This window comes from Ursus americanus, chromosome 35, assembly GCF_024610735.1.
Source record: "Ursus americanus isolate L20-20 chromosome 35, mUrsAme1.1.p, whole genome shotgun sequence".
In the NCBI taxonomy this organism is placed as follows: Eukaryota; Metazoa; Chordata; class Mammalia; order Carnivora; family Ursidae; genus Ursus; species Ursus americanus.
Genome location: NC_142161.1, coordinates 1,182,657 through 1,205,073, shown reverse-complemented (window position 1 = coordinate 1,205,073; position 22,417 = coordinate 1,182,657).

Sequence of the window (22,417 nt, the reverse complement as noted above, 5' to 3'; positions counted from 1 at the left end):
TCAGCCGAGCAGAGATTACTGCCACAGCAACGCTTTGACGCCGTCTGAGGACTCAGCTGAGGGCAGGCATCTGTGCTGCTTATGTCCTGCTGTTATGGCAGCTGGAGTAGGGCGTGGGGAGCTCTGTGAGGCTGTGAAGTGGGCGAGAGACAGGAAGGGTCATTGGAACTCCTGCCTGCTGTCCTTAAAGCAGATGGACCCTTCTTAGCTAAACAGTAGCTTTTTCTCTCCCCCTTCCATGTCGGTAAGCAAGCTAAAGCTTCGCTCCCTTGCTAATAAGTCGTTGCTCAAGAGATGACTATAGACAGACACACAAATTCAGTCAAAATGGTCTAAGAGCTTAAAAGTCGAAAGCGGTTACAGAGCGAAAATACTTGTTTTCCGTCTTCTTTGGGGATAGGGTTTGGTCACCATCGTACCAAATAATGACTCTGCCCCAGCTTGGTTCCTTACATCTTTTGTGACATCCTCCAGACCCCACCACGGGGACCCCCGGTCTTCCTGTGCTTGTGACTTGTCAGCAGTGTGTTTGGTCAAAGGATGAAATTTATAGCAACCCCCCGTGAATACACAAGACCCTATCTCTGACAGAGGCCCCAGTGCAGCCACTGGGCTCTGTGTGAGGTCAGGACACCTCCGGTAAGGCAGGAGGGTGACCAGCTGTCCCAGTTTGACAGGGATGGAGGGTCTTCCAGGGACAAAGGTCTTCTTTGCTAACCCCAGAACAGCCCCCAGGAGAGTCAGTCAGTCAACAGAAAGTCAAACTTTCTGTGAGATACCACTAACATCTCAGCCGATTCAAGACTGACAGAGAAGCCGCACACTTGAAGAAAGGCTCAGGTGTGCCGTCATTTTCATTTCTTACGCTGGGGCATGAAGGGGAGCTCGGGAGGTAGTGTTCCATGGAGCCGGAAGCCTGAATCTCATATAATTCTAGTCAGCCTCCAAAACGCTGAACACTCTCCTCCTGTCTCCTTATAATCAATTCATTGTCATCAGAAATGTGTGACACCTCGAAGGGTGGGGAGGACATGTCTTGAAAACTGATCAGAGAAATTGTCCTGAAAATGATGCTGTAAAATGGAAATGAGACCTTTAGAAAGAGAGATGCTGAACATGAGAAATCAGTAAGCCTCAGGATGGAAACCAGAGGAAACGGAGAGAGAGAGAGGGAGTCAGGCCCTCGGGGGATACCGCAGGTCAGCGTCCCGGGACCAGACATGGAAATGTTCCTCTGGGAAGGAACAGCCCCACCGACGCAGGCCCCTGTAGGCGAGTCTCTTCTCCCCAGAGTTAAAGGGGAAGACGTCTGTGAGCCTCAGATCTCCCCCTGGGGTTTTTGTAAAGGCCTCCACTGCAGTGCTAATGTGGGTTCCGGTGGCTCCGGAAAGCTGACATTTGGGAAAGGGACCATCTTGACTGTCCATCCAAGTAAGTGTAACAGCACACAGCAGCATGCTGGACATTCTGGAATTTCACCCCTGGTATCAGGTTTGAGAGACCTGTATGTTGCCTGGTAACCAGATCTTGCTGGAGGTCAACTAGCGGCCTCCAAGGTCCTGTCCCCTCTTTAATCTCAGTATTAGCAAATTCCCTTTTGGACCCTGAGCTAGCACGTCTGTCTGATCCCTGCTGTTGAGTGAAGTTGACCTTGACCCAGAAAAGGTAGAAAAGAATCTTCACTGCTTTCAGAGGCTTCTCTGGAGATGATGCCCAAATTTGGGGGCATGGGGGGTGGTCACGATTTCCAGTCAACTCCCCCAGGTAACCCAGTCTACCATTTAGTACCATTTCCTGTCAGGAAGTTCTTCCTTGTATCAATCTTAAATTCTTCTTAGTGCAGCTGAAGCCATTCCCACTGGCATCTTCCACAGTGGAGAGGGATAATTGAGAGCAGAGTTTGAATAGGTATGTGGCATTCTGTTTAGAATGGATTTTAAATGAAAGCAGAGAGAGAAAAAATGAAAACTGAATGGGAATCTGAGGTGTTATTTCAAATCCCTCTATGTTCTTGGAATGTCTCCCACTGCTTCTGCAGATGCAAAACTACAAAAAGAGAGAGGGGGGCGGGGAACCACAGAATGCAAAGAATTGCACAGCCACTGTGTCCATTCCTATCGCTGAAACCACCAGGCAAAGGATTACAATTAATCCCAAAGAGTTTCAGATACAAGGCTTAATACCTTTTTCCTCGTGGTGACTTGTATCCTTGCTGATAATTAGAGCAGATAGGAAGATTTGGCTTTGGTGTGTTTGCTGCTGCACCCCACTGGGACGAGAGGAAAAACCCTGACTGGTTGGGGGGTTTTTTGTTGGTGGTGGTGGTGGTGGTTTGTTTTCTGGGGATTTTTTGTTTGTTTGCTTGTTTGTTTGGATTCATAAAGTTCCTTCTGTCAGTTGTTGTGAAACTCCCTGCTGCAGGGAGAAGCATGACAGCTCTGAGAAGCCGGTACGTAGGAGGGAGATGAGACGAACCGTGAAGCAAAGCAAGCTGGAAAGACCCACACTCGGTGTTCCCTGTGCATTTTTGCACTTTTGGGTCTTTCTTGCAGGGATTCTAATGGAGTCAAATAGAAACGGAGCTAGCAGAGTCTGGAGCCCCGTGGGTGCTCAGAAATGAGAAATGAAAGGCATGAGAGACAGGAAGGGGGGAAGGTAACCAGGTAAGAATGTATCTTTCATGGTGGCCTGATAAGACCAGGATGGGGAGGGGGGGTCCAATGGCAGGATGTCAGCACTCTCATTGCTGTTTTGGGAGGCTCTGTTTTCTCAGGCTCTCCATCCAGGGCAGGGTCCCCCACGCCAAAGGGATGAGAGTGGAGGCCGAGTTTTTCTGTGCAGGCGTTGTCTATGGGACAGAGAGACTCTGCTTTGTGTGTGCAGAGAAGGTCATCTGACATCCCCGAGGTTATCTGCTCCGCTGAATGGCAGCATCCGTTCGTGCCAGGTGGGTGTGGGGCTAGAACGTGCCGTTGCCACTCTCAGGCAGACGGTCGGGCTATTATGATCGTCTTCAGTGTGCAAGGTGCCTCCAAGAGAAGCCTGGCTCTAATGAGTAGGGAGCATGTTGGACCAGTTGCCCAGGGTTTGTTGAGTTTCTCCAAGTCCAAGCATATGGGAGCCAAAGCTGAGAGGTTGACATTTGAGTCTGGGATCCTTTTGGCTGAACTATGCCAACAGGGCCTGAAAAGCCCAAATTGCCTTCAGAGCTCTGCTTTGATTGTGAGCCTCCGGGCCCCTGTCATTTCAGCAAAACGCATGCACTTAGAAAGGTCAGCTCTTCATTAGCCAGACAAATGAGGACAACATATTGACCAGAGATAAGGAGCAAGGAGCCCACCTCTCAGCCTCTGAGAGCCTGGCATTTCCAGTCTTTTAATCACTGTGCACCGGGGAGCGTATGCCGTCTCCGAGAAGGCAGATCAATGGTGCCTGCGGACCTGATGTCCCCATGCTAGAGCTTGGAGATGGAAATGAGATGCAGATTGGGATGTTTTGTGGATGGGGGAATGACAGAGAGGGAGGAGGAGACCAGAGCTCACTGATGCTTTTTCAGACCTGCAGCGTGTCAGAAATTGGAATCCGAGGTAGAGAAGCGCACATTTGTAGCAAGTTTCCTATCGTTCCCTACAGAATATGGCCTAACTGCTGCCCCACACTCACAGATCCCATAGGTACCTGAGAGGCCTTTTGAAGTGGCGTAGCGAGATTGGGGTCTGAGATCTGTGAGTCACCTGCCAGTTATTGCAAAGGGTTGGGTGACTGTGTGACAGGCTCTTCCAACAGGTTGATGTTTGGGCAGGGGACAAGCTTATCAGTCATTCCAAGTAAGTCTCCCCGCGACTTTGCCTGTGGAGTTTGGTAGGGCTAATCATCTCGTGCCTCAAAGGGCTGTGTGGGTGGCATGACGGTTGAGGACCATATGGGCAGAATCGAGGTATATTAACTCTAGTCAGACCAAAAAAGGTCAAAGAGTGGCAGATGTAGCTTTAGTCCTTAAAAGTTAGCATACAGGGCTCAGGACTTGCAAATGGCAATTTGCGTGGGGAGGACACCAAGCCGTGCCCTCCCCACACAGCCTCAGTGCACGTGAGGGACAAGGTGGGGTGGAGGGATGGACAATGGACAGTGCATAACCGGGGAAACAAGCAGGGTTGGAAAGGAGCAAGGTGATCAGAGCCTCAGGCTGAGCTAATCTGGAGACAATGGATTGTTCCCGAAATCTCACAAAGAAATAAATTCCTTCCCAGACCCAAAAGATGTAATAAAGAGACCTAATTAAAATGCACTTCAAAATCATATGATCATCGGGGGAGAAATTAAATGTTAAAAGAAAAAGAATTTTTCAAATGCCCAGGCATAAAACAAAGGGGCCTACACCTTTAATTAGGCAGCCAGCAGCTCAAGATGCACATTAGCCCTTCCTCTAATCCCCTCTCCGGAGGGCTCAGTCCCTCCAGCGGTACATGGTCACAGCTGCTCTAAGCCCTGAAGCTCCTTTTCCAGGAACGGTTTGCTCCAGCGCCTGCCCAGGGAGAGAGATGGTCTGCCCGCCACCCGCCCGCCTGCCGCCTGCCTGCCTGCCTGCTCGCGGGGCCGGCCAGCGGGGTTGGGGCCCAGGTGTGCGCCCTGGCTCTCTCATCTGCCTGGTTTTTGTTGAGCTTCCTATCCCAGTGGAACAGCAGTAACCAGAACTTCTATTTTGGGAGAGGGACAAGTTTGACTGTCATTCCAAGTAAGTCAAAGAAAATTTTCCATCACCATTGTGTTGAGCAAGGCCTTGAAACTCCAGCAAGGATCATCAAAAGTCTGCTCCTCTCTTTCTCTGCTTCTGGGGATAACTTTCTCTGGAACATGGCAAAGAGCCCCTCCCCTCCACCCCAAGAATGATTGATGGCTTGACAGGTCTTTATTTCCCCAGCCCGAAATCGCTGGGGGGCAGGGAACAGGCTGCCCCCTTGCTCACGCCTCACTTCTGCACTGACCAGAGGCATTTGGCCCTTTGTGGCACAGGCCACAGGAGCCGCAAATGGGGGGACAGCTGTCAACTGAGAGGAAATGGGTCAGAAGGCTAGAGAAGGAAAATGAGACAGTTTGGGAGAAAACTGAAATATGGGGTGTTGTAAAAGGATGAGCAAAACGGCAGGGGTGTCCAGACTCGTCGCTGGGTCTGGACCCAAGGGATCATTGACAGTACCCAGAGAGAGACAGAGGATTTCTGTTCTCTCCAAAGGAAAATTTGGCAGAAAAATCAAGCCAGACCTCACATGTCAGGCCTCTCCTAATTACAGCCTTTTATGTCAGTTTCTCTCAGTTGCTCCAGCAGGAAACGGTACGAAAGAATCCCTGGTGGCTTTGAGCCGTAGAAGCATTGCAAGAAGGGGGTGCACAAGAAATGGGTGGGGGGGTTACAGCACAGTACAAAGAGTTTGGAGCAATGGTTTTTGCAATGACTTAGAACACTGTGTGTCTAACTATGGAAGCAACAACTTAATCTTCGGGACAGGAACTAGAGTCACTATTACACCCAGTAAGTACATCGTCCTTGGTCAAGAAATCAGTTATTCTTTAATTTACAGATCGCCTGTGTAAAATGGGGGGGGGGGTGTCATACTAGGCCATGCAGGCTGAGGCACAAGAATTTCTATCTGTTCTTTCTCATAACTTGTAGAGATAGGTGCCAACCAAATATCTGAGCTTTCTGGGGGAACCTCAGTCTTGAATCTTTAATTCAAAACTAGAAAATATGATTCACAATTCTGTTTTTGCTACTGCCATCATGTGCTAATGTGACATGTGAAGGGAATTCAGACAGAATGACTTCATCTTCACTTTTATCCTGCGTGATAATTTTCACTTTGAGTACTGCATTACGTTCGGAAGAAATGGTAGAAACATAGGCTGTCAAAGAGACAAGCAACCAGGAGACCCAGAGAGGCAGGCAGACAGAATGCCAAGTGGTGTAAGTTTACAAAATTAGTCCAGCGTGTGGCTCACTTCACAGATGGCAAAGGTGTTTGGAAAGGTGCTAAGAGCTGATGTTCGGCGGGGGCGGGGGGGTGGGGCAGGCTTACTCAATGGCAAGACTAAGCACTGATTCCAAGGGGAAAGTTTAAACTTGGAAAACTCAAGGGTTTGGGTTTTTTGTTTTGTTTTGTTTTCCCAGCAGTTTATCAATATGGCAGCACATTTGCATTTAGTAAATTATAGTTTGGGCAAGGCACAGAATTAACTGTTAAAAACAACCATGTCTAGATAGATGGGGGCGGGGGGGATACTGGATATACACACACAGAGTAATGGGAAAAACACAAGACGCATACATTCCTTGCACCTGAAATTAAAAGCTGTGGAAAATTCGAATATGTTCACTTTGTAACCAAAGACAACTTCACAAAATGGAAAGAAAAGCATATTGCAGAAAGCAAAAACTGAAGGTATAGAACCTTTCCAAGTCTGCGTTTTCCAACTGTCTTAACTACTCAGTTACCTAGAGGAATTTTTTTTTTCTTTTTTGCTTTTTGCTGCATCAGATCTTATGGGCACGAGTATTGAGGATTTGGCTATTTCAGACCCTTCCAGTGCAAGTGATGTGATAAAGCGTCCCCAGCTAGGTCAGATAGACCACCTTTAGACATCCAAAGTTTTTCTTCTCCCTTGTCCAGATAAGATAGGAAAGTGGTGCTCTCCTTTTTCTGTATCCAGGGACAGGGAGCTCAGAGAGTGTCCCAGAGTTACAAAGCGAGACCTGAGCAGTGGGATCTGGAGACCCAGTGATGGTCAGTCAACACCCAGCCACAGACACCATACTAGCCAGAGGCGTTCAGGGAATCGTCCAGGGTCAAAACATAACACACCGGGGGAAATGTTACCCTCCCCTGCACCATTGAGAGCAACACAGTGTAACAATGCTTTACCCAGCAGGGGACAGTCAGAGTGGCTCTAAACCAACTCAGAGCCCCAGATAGTTGAAAACTGGGTGTGGAAGCCAGCTCTAATGAGTTTGCTTCCAAGCGGTGCTTCCAGAAATTGTTAGCGGTTGGTAGTTGCTATGGGTTTTGAAATTAGAGGACATCACAGCAGAGTAGAATGATTTGTAACAGGGGAGTATGATTAGGATTAATGAGATGAAAGAAAATTCTGGCTAGAGGGCCAGAAAGGCCCTGGAAGAAAAGATACACTAACCCTTTGGTGTGTTCCTTCAAGCGAAAAGTTGCAACATTTATCTAGGCCAAGAAGCAGAGAGCAAACACAAGCCAAATTCCATACACAATCGACCTTTCCACATTTAAAAGTTTCTGCAATTATTCCAACGTCCTTGGCTTCTTGGCCAGATTCCAGCCGTTCCTAAAAGCAAAGTGGAACAGTCCTCTGTTTCCAGGGCCGAGCCCCAGGCCCCCACCCCACCCCACGTGCACCCACGCCCACGTGGTTTTTGTAGGGGAGCCTCAGGCTGTGGAAACCAGGCTCATCTTTGGCTCGGGAGCCATTTTGAGAGTCCAGCCCCGTGAGTATAAAACGCATTCTGGCCCACCCTAATCCCAACCCGAGTTTCATCCCGCATTGAGTCAACTTTCTGGTTTAGAAATATTCAATTTTAAAGAAAGACAAAGTGAGATTTCAGGTGCACTGTAAGCACCTCCCGAGTGTGATTCGTTTAAGAATTGCTGAGCCTTGCCTCTGACAGAGTCAATCACACCAGTTAGCTGGTGTGACCCCCAACTTTAAAATAGAATCTTTTTAAAAAGTTTTTTTTTTTTTTTTAATGTCAGCATCTCTATGGACCACACTGTCGGCTGTTGTGTGTCTAGACTCCAAAATGGAAACCTTAGTGTGTAGTCTCTAGCTTAGTGACTTCTCCCAAGCCTGTGACTGAGGGTGGTGTGAGAGCTCGGAGGGCATTTCTGGGTCGTGTCGGGGGAAGGCCGGGCAGATGGGCTGGCGAGGCGACACTCCTGACAGGTGTCTGCCCTGTTTCTGTAAAGCTGCTGACAACAGTGAGAAGACTGGCAGCAGGGACAAGCTAACTTTTGGGACCGGGACTCAATTAACAGTCAGGCCCAGTAAGTCTGAGGGGATGTGAGGTATTTATGTCTTTTCCTATTATGTGTTCTAGCCTGATCTTTGAGTTGTCCTGTTTTCGATTCCAGATAGACAAACTATGTCGTCTTTTCAGGCCCCTTTAAATATCTGTGAGGAAGGCTCTCCATCGCGGCCATCCTCTCCTACGTGACAGGGGAGAGTTTTGTGGCCACGACCATTCCCATGATACGGTTGGTAGCTGCGTGATGGCTCTCCCGGTCCTCCTGCCCGGGCCCCTTCCCTTGGTCGTGTGTCTTTTGAGCTTCTATGACAGCAGCGAGGGAGGGGAAGTAATGACCAACAGCACCAGCCGGGCCTCCAAGCTCTCCGCGGTGTCCGTGGGCTTCAGAGCAGCTGTGGAGGTTCTGAGGGCGTCAGGGCATGGTCTCCGGCAGAGAGATTTATGTAAAGGGTTGACTCGGTGCTAACGCAGGAGGAGGTCTTAACAGACTCACCTTTGGGAAAGGGACCCAACTCATCCTCCAGCCCTGTAAGTGCCTCTGCCCGGGACATGGAGATCTAAATAGAGTCCCCATGGGGACATTTCCAAAGCCTGCTGATGAGCCTCTGGTATCACTGCCGTCAGGGCCACCATCCAGCACGCACGGGGAGGGAGTTGAGCCGTGTAGATGAGGGGGGGTGATACAGTCTGTGCTTTGGAGGACCCCTGGGTGCTTTTGTGACCGTATTTGATGACGAGGCCATTGGAAATTCTGGGCTCCTGCAGACAGAGGGTAGCACTCAGGACTGGGGCAGAACATCTGGGGGCCGCTTTCTTAGTGGCACCTTTGCAATGAGAATGACCTTCACAGGAATTGTGGAAACGGTGTGCATGTCGAGGTTCGATTGTTTCTCTTTTTCTGCCTTCGTGACCTCTTCTCTGCCTGACTCCGCGACCTCATATTAGAACAGTGATTCATCATTCATCTTTCTGAGCCCCATCACTCCTCAAGTCTGACAAGAGGGATCCATTAACATAAAACCCAGAGAGGAAAAGGACAGAGTTTAATTCCCAGGGTTTGCAGAGTTTAACTTGACAACTCTTTGGCCTTCATCAACCAGCCAGCACCCCATGATCAGTTGAGGCAGATAGGGTTAGCCAAGCAGGTGTCTGACCAGAGCCCTGTGGCCCTCATAGAGGCTACAACCGCAGTGTCTGGAAAATGGGAACGGGTCCCTGAGGGCCCACCCGGCTTCGCATCTGGGAGGAGGTCATGGAGAGCGCTCTGACTAAGCCAGTCGAGGGCGGAGACCAGATGGAAACTCTAGCGGCAGGTCTTTGCTATAGAGCATCTCGCAGTGTGACCACCGGCAGTGCCAGGAAATTCATCTTTGGAACTGGAACGCGGCTTTGGGTCACCCTGGGTAGGTGATGGGAGCCATGAGGTAACCTAACTGGGTGTTGCTTTAAACTAAGGGGGGCTACAGAGGGGCTGTCCTGGCTGGACGTAGTCCTTCCTCCCTTCCAGTGGAACTGATCTCTCTGCGGATACCTGTATTCAACCAGAATGTGTGTTCGTTTTATTTCCATTACTGAATCTTTCCTTCCACCTGTGAAAACAGACTTCTCCCTGCTCCAAGCTTCGTCAGTCTCACACTCTGTGTGTTTCCTTTGAAACAGTGGGCTTGGGAATTAATTCATCATCAGGACTTTAGGCAGCAGAATGAGAAGGGCTGTCACACGGAGAATAGAGAGTCCTGCTTGCTCTGATGATGTCTCAGGGGTGATATGTTGTAAATGAGAGGAAGTGGGTTAGATAACCTTCTAATGACTGTTTTCGAGAGACTCGAAGGAAACTTGCTGAACGTCCTGCACACTCCACTTTTGAGAGGAGTCATTTGGGCGGACCCTCGGTGCAGGAAAAGAAAAACCTTGACCCTCCGAACACGTAGTCAAATGCCAACCCTCTCCCCCCAAGCTCTGCTATGTTTCATTATTTGCCAATTACGAGATGACTACATGATAATTAACATGAAATTACATAGATGACTAGTTTGAGTATTTTGAACCCATAATTAAGATGCAAATTATAGACGTTCTGGAGCGTGCCACCAGGTAGAGCCTCGTACATAGCGGTCCCTGAAGACAAACAGTGTGTTTGGGCATGATTTGTTTGTGGCATGGGTTTATACACAGCTCAGGAACTTGTTTGAAAGCTGATTAGATGTCTCGGAGTGCCAATTTGGGGTCGAGATTAGCTGTCCTCAGTGAGCTGAGACATGCCCACTTTTACAGCCTAGAAGCATGACGAAGTGGCCAGGGTCCCCTCGGAAAAGAAAAATGGGACTGTCGTGTTGTATGGTGTTGGTCAGTGCCTCTCCCCATTGACACTGGGAGCCTGGCTGCAAGGCTGCCCCAGGAGGTTTTTGTTAAAGGGTGTATCGCTGTGGCAATAATAGCAATGACCTTCGCTTCGGAGCGGGGACCAGGCTGACAGTAAAGCCAAGTGAGTGAGGGGAGCGGGTCAGTCTCAAAAGCTAGGATGAGGGGTGGTGTTCTTCCGTGCAGTTTTAGTGGGATTAAGACACAGCCACCCCCCACCCCCCAGATCGAGGCACTTTGTTTCTTTGGGCCTGAGCTGATGGGAAGTCTGCCAGTTAATGAATTCAGGCAATCCTAAGGACAGGTCATAAAGAAATAGATGTTTTCATGGGTTTGTTCATTGGCTCTGGATATAAAGAAATGCTAAGGATAATAGGCAACACCCATATTCTGTGATAAGACAAAGAAAAAGAACTAACAACTCAGCGGGTTTTCCTCGTTAAGAACCCCTTCAATCCAAAAGGAGTGCAAGCAGCTCTCTTAATGTATCTTTTGGGTTTTGTTGGTTTCGTTGTTGTTTTCATTAATATTCTTTATAAGAACTGTGGCTATGAGAGTGGCATGGTGCTCCTGGTCTCTAAAATAATCACTCTCTGCCCCCAGTGTTGGCCACCTATGCTAGGTGGCATGTCTCTGCCTGACCTTGCAATTGTCCCATGTGTCTCATGCATGAGCAGGATACCAAAACCCAGTGTTCTGGGAGCAAAACAGGTGGTTTAAGATCCAGCTCAGATCTCTCTGCACAGGCCAGCTATTACTTTTAGAGAACTGTCCTAACCCTGCCAAGGAGCTGGGAGCTGAGGCTGCGGGGTGGTGAGGCTCCCACAAGAGGGAAAGTGGCCCCCCTTACCCAGAGTCCCCTCAGTCCTTCCCTCCCACTGGTTATTGTAAGGCCCCGTATGACTGTGAATTATGGAGGCAGCCAAGAAAGGCTCATCTTTGGAAAAGGCACTCAACTCTCTGTTAAACCAAGTAAGTGTTGGGGGATCTCAGAAACGAAATCAGTGAGTGCAACTCGAGAACAACCCAGAGTGAAGGAGGCAAAATTCACCAACCCCTTTCTCTGTGGTGTCTTTCCACCCTTCACCCATGAGCCCTCAGAGCAGCTGCTGGTCCATGCCCCCCACTCTCCTCAGTCGAGATGGGCACTTCCCTCTGCTGGAAAACTCTGGGCTTCGTGATATGAAACAAGGTTGTTGGCCCCAGGAAGGCAGTTCTCAGGAGTGATTGCCCTCCTCACTGTGTTCAGTGGGTGACCTTCTCATGGACGAGCCACGGTCTGTGTGACTGCTGTGTGTTGGTTTTCAGACGTTAGAGTCAATGGAGAGCCACGTGAGGGGAACATCAGAGTGGTTACTACAAGGGTCTTTTTGTTTAGGGAAAACGCACTGTGGATCTCGGCAGTGGGTATAACCTCTACTTTGGCAAAGGCACCTCACTGCTGGTCACACCCGGTGAGTTCTTGTGGTTAACTAATTATCCTTTCTGGAAAGAAATCCAGTGGGACCTGTTGAAACACAGCTGAATTTAATTGCTTTGTTTAGCGTGCAGTTGTTAACTATGTCGGATGTGTGAGCCAGATATGAAGACATGTTTCCCCAGAGGCTGGATTTGGTTATCAGGTCTATGGGCAGTTTGATAAATTGTATTAATACCGCAGGCGGTGTTTCTCGAAGGTCCACATAGCACGTTGAGGCTTTGGGAAAGAGGCAGAGATAAGAGGAAGAAAAGCTTTGCGATAGAGGCAGAAACAAACCAATGGAAAGGGAGGCGACCCAAGCAGGAGTGTGGAGCCAAGGAAGCGTGTCCTTAACAGATAAGTGCTGGGGACCCAGTTGAGCTGAAGCCCGTGTCCCCCGGTAGAACTGAAAAATCCGGCAAGTGGACTGAGGACTCGGGTGAGGGCTGGGCAGCAGGATTACAAGCTTCTCGTGGCTTTCCTCTTCTGGGAGAATAGCAGAAGAAAACCTTCTCTGGAGACAGGACGGCCCCTGTTTGCCCCGAGGACAAACCTCACCCTTTACCAAGGCTGGCTGAGTTGACCGCGTAGGAGGAGCAGAGAATCTGGGGACCTTAGAGAGCTCCCCACCTCTGAGGGGTTCTCTGTGATAAAGCAAGTTGTGAAGCTGTCAGGGAGGGCATAATAAAGATGGATTCTAGAAAGCAGTGTCGAAGAGGTTCGGGCTGTCCCCACACTGGCTGAGCTCAGTGTTGTGTGGTTTTTGTTGTTATTTTTCTCTTTCCTGTGAGAATTATTTGCAGCAGCGCCTGCCACTTTACATTTCATAGTATTTCTCATCAACAGCCCTCTGTGCCTGAACCAGGGGTGACACTGAGGCTAGGGGGCTGATTCGTTGACAAAGGCAGGGGATACAATTAAAAGAGGGGCCCAGGCAAGGCCCTCAGCTGAAGGAGGCTCCCTTCCGTTGTTTGAATCTGCCCTTAAAGGTCAAGGCACATCCTTTTTCCTTTTTTTTTGAGGCACATTCTTTTTGTAGCATCCATGATGGCTTTATCTTTTGAAGGTGGGTTTCATTTCTGTGAATAATCAAAAGCCTCTCAGAGCTATGATTTATAAAGAAAGGAGGGACTCAAACTCATTACTGGTACTATTTTGGTTCGAAAATGAGGTAAGAATATAAAATCATGCCATTGCTGGCTATTTGTGGCTCTTAAACTGATTCTTTTTTTTAAATCATTTTTTATTATATTATGTTAATCACCATACAGTGCATCCCTGGTTTCCGATGTAAAGTTCGATGACTCATTAGTTGCGTACAACACCCAGTGCACCATGCAATACGTGCCCTCCTTCCTACCCATCACTGGTCCATCATGATTCTTATTGAGAGGCCTAAAGGGACTACTTCAAAAGGGTCAACAATCATGTAGATGTTTAAACCCTGATGTGTTTATTAAAACAGCCTCTTAATAAATACACTTAAGATAAACATAACGTGAAATTGAAGACGTTTCACCAACTCAGACCTCATCAAAGCAGTGAAGATTTTCTGTATAAACGGAGATATTGCCCCACGTAAATCCTTTTAGACAAACATGAGAACAGTACCTTCCAACGGAGAAGTGCATACGATGTCCTACTAATTGACAGCAAAGCTGGTCCAAGAAATGGTAACCTTCTGTTGGTTTGCGTAGAGCCACATAACACTGTGACTACCTCAGGAGGCTACCAATACATCTTTGGAGAAGGCACGAGGTGAAGGTTTTACCAAGTGAGTATTACAGACAAGACTTTATTTTTAAAGGTGTTTGTGTTAAAGGGTCCAGAAAAGGTAAAATAAGGGAAATAGTCATTATAAACTATAGAAGCAAGCATTACTGCAACCCGAAGTGGAAATTCTGGGTCTCTCTACCCCGGACAGGAGAGGTAAAGGAGAGTTCTGAGACTCGCCATGATGGACTTACCACCATTTTCATTAGAATTGTATTAATCATTAGAAAAATATTTATTAACTAAAGAGCTTGAGAGACTCCTCTAAACATAGTAGGACTTCTTTGTTCCTTTATTCTCTTCTTTTAAAACTATATTCTCATTCCCCCCTTTCAACTTACTTTTCCCACCCTTCTTTTGGCCTTTCCCCTTGTAAGCATTCATATTTTGAGAAACCATTATATCCACTTCTTAGCCTGTCACTTAAGACTCTAAAACCCGGGCCATTTCCATGCTCTAAATTTATTCCTAGCCTTTCCCTTCCACAAATGCCCTGCTCTTGGTAAATGGGACACCTACTTCCTCTGAATGTTTACAGAAGCCCACACCTATACTTCGTGTCCATAAATCAGTCATCATGGACCCACCACTATAAACAGACTTGCACACATGAAACAAATTGAGTTTCACAATGTCTTAGCCGGGACACCACATAGGTGACACCACACTTAATTTCATAGGGAGAGTTTGATAAATTATATCCCTTTTTAAAAATGAAAGAGGCTTGGGAAAGTGATCCAGCAGGCAAATAGCAAAGTAGGAGGAAAAGAGATCCTTTTGTAATGGACGTGGGAGGGACGGATCGGTCCACGGGAAGATACTCTCTGGAGGAGGAAGAAGACTGACTAAATCCAAGTAGGAAATTTATGGACTGCCATATGACCTGCGTGTTTCTTGCTTTCCCTTTGGAATGGCCCATTCCTGATCGTTGCTTGTTAAGCCCCTGGTCCTCCCAGCAGCCCGAGGGCAGCAAAGGGAAGGACACCGTGCTATACCCTCAGCTGTGGTGCGCATGAAGCTTCCTTCTCAGATTTTCCTTCAAGTTACCCTCAAAATTAAGAGAGATACCAAAGGATCATCTAGACAGATTAGGAGAAGCTGCCGGTAAGAGAAAGATTTCCTGTTAACCCTTGAGATGTGTTACCTGGGGAAAGGGACAGAAAGAATAGAAAAATCTACCCCAAGACAAAGAGGGAAAGTGTCCTTTTGCTCATGACCGTCTAAGCAGGGAGTGAAAAGGTCTGGAGTTGGAGTCAGTGAATTCAGGGCTGGCCAGTGCCTGCGAATGTCTCTGGTTCTTTGGAACGAGAAGAGGTGGGGATCTCCTTTGATGTTCCACAAGCTGGACCTCGGTCAGAGGTGTCAGGCTCCAACACCCTGAGGGGTGAACCAACATGCTGACCCCTCGTGCCAGGTGGGCTCTGGCAGCTGCCCTCAGTCTCTCCCCCAGTGATGACAATATCTCTGACTGCTTGGGCTTGGAGACACAGGCATGAACCGTTCCTACTTTGTCCAAATAAGGAATATGATCTTCAGAACCCCTGGAGAATTATTATCTAAAACACCAGAGGATCGGCTAGGTTTCTGGCAGTCAGCATTCTGGGCTTGGGCAGGAAAACTCCCTCTTCAGACTATTCAGAAAGAATATCCTTCATTTATCCAATGTGGAAACAGTCCTGAAATCCAAGCTGGTGCTAGGATTCTGTGCCAGGTTATTACTGTGACAATTACTTAATATTCTCAGTGCTCACAGTATCGTTCCTTCCAGAAGATCTTTAGGGAAAACTTAGTACAGTTTCTAGGAGGTTTGTGATGAGCTGAAGATCATTGTGTGAAAAATAATGCAGGCAACAAGCTCACATTTGGAGGGGGAACAAGGTTAATGGTCAACCCCCGTGAGTATCTCTGCTGAATCCATAATGAACGCTCTAATTTCTAAAGGAAGCTGTGGCACTGAGCTTCATGTGGGGGGCTGTTCTCTCCACCCAATTTTATTTTTTAGGTTAATTCCGAGTACGAATCCTGCTGATGATCCAGTGTGTACACACGCCGTATGCACGTGTGAACGCGGCCACGTGTGTGGTCGCCTGGCAGAGGAACAAATAGGCTGGAGAAGAGCAGATTCCTTGCCTTTCTGTCTTAAGTGTTGGGTGAGAAAGTTCTGACTGTGTTGAATGCAGGGTGAGCAGGATGGGGAGTGGGAGAATCCTTCTCCAGCGGCCTTGCCAGGATTGCACCAGTCCTTGCTGGTCAGGGGGCAGCTCGGTCTGAAGGTGGAGGGATGAACTATTTAATCTGAGAAGAGCCTTTCCATGCCGACCATGCTGTGAATTGACCACAATAATAAACAGTCTCCACGGCCGCCTCTTTGGCCAGGGTCCCAGCTGGAGGAGCACGCTGGCTGGATTTGGGGATTGAAAGGGATTTCCTGATACGCATTGGCCTGGTCGGTTTCTGTAAAGCTTCCTAGGACTGTGTAATATTGGCAACAACCGTAAACTGATTTGGGGATTGGGAACAAGTCTGGCAGTAAATCCAAGTGAGTCTTCAAATTAACTCTCTCAAACCTGTCTATGCAGTTTGAAATATCTCAGACACCGTCTCCCTGTTTAGCCCTAATGTTTAAAATGTGCACTCGTGGGTAGTGTTTTTCTCCTGTCCACCCAAGCCGAGCCCTTGCTTACCCTTCAATCGAAATAACTAGATAGAGGGATCCAGAAATGCATGGTAGGAAGGCAGTTGGAGTATTTGATTGTTTTCTTATAGAGCAAACAGGAGGGCCCATTCCAAAAAAAGGCCATTAGGGAGCATTGGAAGTTGAAGAAGATGGGAATACGCATTGTATGTTCCAGCCTCCTCTGTCCACACGGTGCCAACCTCACATGCGCCATTGTAAATACTGTTTCTCCCCAGCCAAAGAATAAGTCAAGCGCTGCTGGGAACTCCCAGGACTCAGGGCCATCCTTGTGGCCACCCTGGAAAGTGCTTCCCCACCATGGGCAATCCAGAATGACTCAGACTTGCCATAGAATTACTGCATCTCTCAGTCCTCTTTGGCTTATAGGCTTATAGTGGATTTGCTCGAAGTAACAGGAGAAGAGTTGGTTTCATCCTCATTCTGGCCTCCCCCGAGAAGTTCTTCTCTCCGAGAATCTTCAGGAGGATCTTAAAGACCACCTAACCTGGTTGGAATTGTGCTTCACGCCACTAGACTATGTTCCCAGCAGTGTTTGCTGTGGCTTTGGCTGGGGCCAGCTCCCAGGGCGGTTCTAGGCTTGACAAACTCAGGCAGAAGAAGAGAAGTTCACAGTGGAGCCTTCGGGGAAAGGCATCTTGGATATAGGTGTTAATGAACTTCTAAATGAGCTTCTGTGTGTTAACCTGATAAGACTCTCCAGGGAGAAGGTCACCTTACCTTTGCAGCTCTAAACGTAAGACCTGCGTTGCAAGAAAAAAAATGGGAAATGTCAATTGCGGTGCCAAAATGAAGAGACCGGGTGTAAATACTGAGTCAGTTTTAATGTTCAGTTTATGAAATGTAAGCCTTTCAGGGGGACCGGCTGGGGGTACATCTATCAGGGTCAGTGAGACAACTGTTTCGTCAATGTTACTGGCATACACGCTTCAAAGGAGAACCCCAAATAGAAAAAATGGCTAACAGCATAGAGCTTAAGAACATGAATTTTAGGGGCGCCTGGGTGGCACAGCAGTTAAGCGTCTGCCTTCGGCTCAGGGCATGATCCCAGCGTTATGGGATCGAGCCCCATATCGGGCTCCTCCACTATGAGCCTGCTTCTTCCTCTCCCACTCCCCCTGCTTGTGTTCCCTCTCTAGCTGGCTGTCTCTATCTCTGTCGAATAAATAAATTCTTTAAAAAAAAAAAAAAAAAGAACATGAATTTTAGAATCTAACTGCCCGGGCAAACTGAACTCTGCCGTTTACTGGATGTGTGACCTGGGGCAGGTTACCTAATCTCTTTATGCCTTGTTTTTCTCATCTGTAAAATGGGGATAATGATACTACTTAACTCTGAATTGTTATGAGATTAAAAGAGTTAACACTTATAAAGGGCTTTGCCTAGTGGCTGGCACAGCGTAAATCTTCAACAAACATCAGTTATCATTACTAGATCAGGTTGCTGGGGAGAAGGAAGAGGGAAAAATCACATCCTTTGAAAGTTGGCCACTGCATTCATGTTTTGGCAAATCTTCTCCGCCTTCTCAGCTTCTAACCGAGGGCTTTAACTGTTTGGTTCTATTTTCCCTTTGTACTACTTAGTAGGATGTGTGTAAAACCTGGCCAATAGGGTCTTCCCTAACCCATTCGGTTTCAGCTAGAGGCAGAAAGGGGGGCAAGACTGGAGGTGAGCTGGGTCTGGAAATTCTAGGCTAAGACTGAGAGAATAGAAGTCTGGCTGACCTTGAAGAAATAAAAACTTTCAATGTGAGAGGTTCACAAAAACTAAAAGTGATTTTCCTAATATTTTACTCGGGAAGAAACCACCCCTGTGGCCACTAGAATTCTCTAAGAACTGTCGTTCAGGGAGAAAACTGTCTTTCAAGCATGGAAACAGCAAGCTCTTATTTAGAAAAAGAAAAAAGAAAAGAAAAAAATGGGGGAGGACAGAAGAGAAACTGTTGGTGACTTGGATTTTTTTCTTTCTTTTTCTTTTTGTTTTTTGGTCAAGAAACACAGAAGAGTGCATTTTCCATTAGGATGGATTATTGAGTTACCTGTTGACAGATATTTAGGCTGTTTCCGTATCTTGGTGATTGTGAACAATGCTGCATTGAACCCATTGGGAGTGCAGGTATCTCTGACATCTTTCTTTTCTCTTTCTTTCTTTCTTTCTTTCTTTCTTTCTTTCTTTCTTTCTTCTTTCTTTCTTCTTTTTATATATACGAAGAAGTGGGATTGCTTGATCCTATGGTAGTTCCATTTTTAATTTTTTTTTGTAGTCTTTTCCTTAGTGGCTGCACCAGTTCGTATTCCCATCAACTGCGCGCAAGGACTCAAGGATTCCCTTTTCTCCACATCCTCATCAATACTTACCTCTTGTCTTTTTGATGACCTTCATCATTCTAACCTGTGTGAGGCGATAGCTCATTGTGATTTTAATTTACACTTCCCTGATGATTAGTGATGTGAGGTACCGTTTCATGTACCTGCTGACCAGTTGAATGTCCTCTCTGGAAAAATTCTATTCAGTTTCTCTGCCTATTTCTAAGTTAGATTGTTTATGGATTAATTGATTGATTGCTACTGAGTTGTATGAGTTCCGTATATGGTTTGGATATTAACTTTTTTTTAAAGACTTTATTTGAGAGGCAGAGAGAGAGAGTGAGCGAGCTTGCACATGAGCAGGGGGAAGGGCAGAGGGAGAGGGAGAAGCAAACTCCCCACTGAGCAGGGAGCCCGATGTAGGGCTCCAACCCAGGACCCAGAGATCATGACCTGAGCACATGGCAGATGCTTAACCAACCGAGCCACCCAGGTGCCCCTTGGATATTAACTTCTTAACAGATATATGATTTGCACATATTTTGTCCTATCCTATAGGTTGCCTTTTCATTTTGTTGTTTCTTTTGTTGTGTAGAAGCTATTTGACGATGTCCCACATTTTGATTTTTACTGTTGTAGCTTATGCTTTTGGTATCATATCCAAAACTTGTTGCTAAGATCAATGTCGAGGGATTTTTCCCTGTGCTTTCTTCTAGGAATTTTATGAATTCGGGTATTACGTTTAAGTCTTTAACCCATTTCAAGTTAATTTTTTGTGAGTGTTATAAAACAGGCGTCTAATTTCATTCTTCTGTGTGTGGTTATCCAGTTTTCCAGCACCATTTATTGAAGGGACTATTCTTTCCCCATTGAGTATTGTGTTCACTCTCTTGTCAAATACTAGTTACCTGTATATGTGAGGGTTTATTTCTTAGCTTTCCTTTTTTTTAATAAAAAAATTTTATTAGGTTATGTTAGTCACCATACAGTACATCCCAAGTTTTTGATGTAAAGTTCCATGATTCATTACTTGCATATAACACCCAGTGCATCATGCAATACGTGCCCTCCTTAATACCCATCACCAGCCTATCCCGATCCCCCACCCCCCTCCCCTCTAAAGCCCTCAGTTTGTTTCCCAGAACCAGGAGAGACTATTTCTTAGCTTTCAGTTCTATCCCATTGGTCTATATATCTGTTTTTATGACAATAACCATCCCATTTTGATTACTATAGCTTTGAGTCAGAAAGTACAATTCCTCCAGTGTTGTTTTTCTTTTTCAGAATTTCTTTGAGTATTCAGTTTTCTGTGGTTTCATACAAATTTTGTGATTGTTTTTTCAATTCCTTGAAAAATTACTCTTGTGATATTGATAGGAATTACATCAAGTATATAGAAGTCTTTGGATAGTATGGGCATTTTAACAATATTAATTCTTCCATTCTGTGAACACAAGATGTCATGCCATTTGTGTCTTTTTCAGTTTCCGTCATCAGAGTCTCGTGGCTTTCAGTGAACAGGTCTTTTACCTCCTTTGATCAAATTTATTCTTAAGTGATCTGTTGGTTTTTACGCTATTGTGAATGGGATTGTTTCCTTTATTTCTTTTTTAGATGTTTGGCTGTAGTGTATAGAAATGCCACTGATGTAGGTGTGTTGATTTTGTATCCTGCAATATTTCTGAATTTGTTGATTTTTTTCCTAGCACTTTTTTGGTTGAGTCTTTTGGATTTTCTTTGTATAAGATGATACCATTCGCAAACAAAGACAGTTTTACTTTCTCTTTTCTGTTTTGGATGCCTTTGTTTTCTTTTTCTTGCCTGATTGCTCCAGCTTGGTGTTCCAGTTCTATGTTGAATATAGAACATAGAACATATGTTGATGTTGTTCCTTATCTGAGATGGTAAGCTTTCAACCTTTTACTTTGATTGTGATGTTAACGGTGGGACTGTCCTAGGTAGTCTTAATTATGTTGAGATTGGTTTCTTCTATACTAATTTGTTGTTTTTGTTGTTTTAGTCATGAAAAGGTATTTTATTTTTTCAAATGCTTTTCTGCATCTATGGAGATGTTATATGATTTTTATCTATCATTTTGTATAGAAGGTGTATCATATTTGTTGATTTGCATATTTTGAAACATTCCATCCCAGGGAAAATTCCTGTTTGCTCACGGTATATGATCCTTTTAATGTGGAGTTGAGTTGGGTTTGCTGATACTTTGTTCATAATTTTTACATATCCTAGGGACGTTGGCCTGTACTCTATTTTTCTTACAGTGTACTTATTTAGCTGTGGTACCAAAATAATTCTGGCCTGGTAAAATAAGGTGGAAGTGTTCCCTCCTGTTGATTTTTTCCCCCCTTTGGAACATGTTAAGAAGAATTGGTATCACTTATCTTTCAGTGTTTAGTAGAATATGCCAGTGACAGCTGTTGGTGCTGGATAGTATTTAGTTTTTTTTCCCCCTTCCAATTCTTACTCCATTTTATTAATTTTTCTTGCCTCATTACACCATCTGATTCTCGAAAACAGTGTTGCATTAAAGTGGTAATACCCGGCATTCTTCTGCATTTCCCTTTGTCAAGGTGACTATAATATTTATTATTTATTTTATATATTTTAAGTATTTGTGTAAATACTCTTTATCAGATCATTTCCTAGTACAAGATTCTATGTTGTTGGTAGTTTACAAGTTTTTTAATGAATTGGTGTTGAATTCTGTCAGGTGTTTTCCTACATCTATCAGTATATAAACATGGTTAATTATATAAATTAATTTTTGAGTATCAAACCAGCCTTTCATACCTGGAATAATACAAGTTAGATTCATTCTGCTAATATTTTACTAAGGATTATTACTTTCATGTTCATAGGTGAAATTAATTTTATTATAATCTCATTGTCATGTTTTGGAATTAAAGATAAGCTGGTGGCATAAAAAGACAACACTTGTTTTCCATTTTTCACAGAGTTTCCTCCTTATGCATTTGCAGAATTCACGATGTGAATTTTTTTGCGGGAATGATTTTAAGAATAGATTCAACAGTTTTAATAGATCTCACCTTACCACCTTGAATAGTTGTGGTGTTCAGGAAATTTTATTCAAATAATTGTACTTATCGGTATAATTGAATTGGCCAATGCAGTAAGTGGAGATTCAAGAGGTAGTGTGAGATTCAGCACCTGTCTTTTCCCTACCCTAGAGATAATAGAATCCCGAGTAGAGGTGGGGCAGAGACCGACTGCTGATCTGCACCCATATCTGTAGTTTGGTGTGAATGAAGAATAAATACTTGTTGGGTTAAGAGAATGAAATTTTAGGGATCATTTGTGATTTCATTATGAACTGAAGAATACTGTCAACATGGGTTAGAATTATTTTTATGATGGAAGTATACTTAACATACAGTGTTGTGTTGGTTTTAGGTTTACAATAGAATAATTCTATAATTGTATGCATTACTCAGTGCTCATCAGGATAAATGTACTCTTAATCCCCTTTATCTATTTCACCATTCCCCACCCACCTTCCCTCCGGTAACCACCTATTTTCTGTATTTAAGAGCCTGGTTTTTTGTCTGTGTTTATTTTCTTGGTTTTGTTTTTTAAATCCCACATATGAGTGAAATGTGGTATTGGTCTTTGTCTGACTCACTTCACATAGCATTATACCCTCTAGATCCATTCATGTTGTTGCAAATGACAAGATCTCATTCTCTTTTATGGTTGAGTAATATGTACATGCAGACACACACACAAACACATCTTCATTATCC